The sequence below is a fragment of the Cherax quadricarinatus genome, chromosome 66 (genome assembly GCF_038502225.1).
Source record: "Cherax quadricarinatus isolate ZL_2023a chromosome 66, ASM3850222v1, whole genome shotgun sequence".
Lineage (NCBI taxonomy): Eukaryota > Metazoa > Arthropoda > Malacostraca > Decapoda > Parastacidae > Cherax > Cherax quadricarinatus.
This window is the reverse complement of record NC_091357.1, coordinates 12,810,799-12,811,891: the sequence shown is the minus strand read 5'-3', so window position 1 is coordinate 12,811,891 and position 1,093 is coordinate 12,810,799. Positions and strand designations below refer to the sequence as shown.

Sequence of the window (1,093 nt, the reverse complement as noted above, 5' to 3'; positions counted from 1 at the left end):
ACCGAGTGTGGGGCTGTGTTAATAGTGGATGATGACCTATTTAGGTTCGGGTTCCGGTAATGACCTTGTGCAACTTATTTAGGTATGTTGTTGTTAATGTCTCAAGGATAGTGCTGTATACAGCCAGATCGAAACAGTCATAATGGTGGGGTTTTCTGGTGTGATCCTTGGGAAGATTTTTTTTGTGACCACTTACCAAGCAAGTCCTTAGTGTTCACCACAGAACTGGATGCCCTTTTTATTACTCTCGTGTATATTCTTGATTTGAATATTAATTTACCTGGAGTTTACCTGGAGGGAGTTCCGGGTGTCAACGCCCCCGCGGCCCGGTCTGTGACCAGGCCGCATGGTGGATCAGGACCTGATCAACCAGGCTGTTACTGCTGGCTGCACGCAATCCAACGTATGAACCACAGCCCGGCTGGTCAGGTACCGACTTTAGGTGCTTGTCCAGTGCCTGCTTGAAGACACCCAGGGGTCTATTGGTAATTCCCTTTATGTATGCTGGGAGGCAGTTGGACAGTCGTGGGCCCCTGACACTTACTGTGTTATTTCTTAGCGTGCTAGTGACACCCCTGATTTTCATTGGGGATATGTTGCATCGTCTGCCGAGTCTTTTGCCTTCGTAGGGAGTGATTTTTGTGTACAAGTTTGGTACTAGTCCCTCTAGGATTTTCCAGGTGTATATAATTCACTGTAACCTCATTAAAAAGATTTAGTAGCAATCAGTTTTCTGTGTTTTATCTATATATTCTGTGTTTTATCTGTATATTCTGTGTTTTATCTGTATATTCTGTGTTTTATCTATATATTCTGTGTTTTATGTATATATTCTGTGTTTTATCTATATATTCTGTGTTTTATGTATATATTCTGTGTTTTATCTATATATTCTGTGTTTTATCTATGTATTCTTCCCCCTAATGCTTCAAGAGGGAAGAATTGCGAACTTTTAGGTTAGTAAAGGACTTTTGATTCAAGAAATGGGTGCTGCCCTCCCCTTCCTCGGATCAGACCTCATTTTCTCCTATCCCCCAGGCTCTGCATGGCCTTTACAGTTTTAGCGCTTCCCCTTAATTACAATAGTAATAAT

At 42.0% G+C, this 1,093-nt stretch overlaps 1 protein-coding gene across 1 annotated transcript in view; it reads right to left on the bottom strand.

Moving 5' to 3' along the window:
• Positions 1-887: 887 nt before the first annotated feature.
• The window catches only part of LOC138854663 (uncharacterized), a 57,290-nt gene continuing 57,084 nt past the window's right edge, over positions 888-1,093 (bottom strand). The window contains exon 3 of the mRNA XM_070099086.1: positions 888-1,093. This exon is cut by the window's right edge and continues 314 nt beyond it. The gene's annotated coding sequence lies outside the window, so the exon portion shown is untranslated.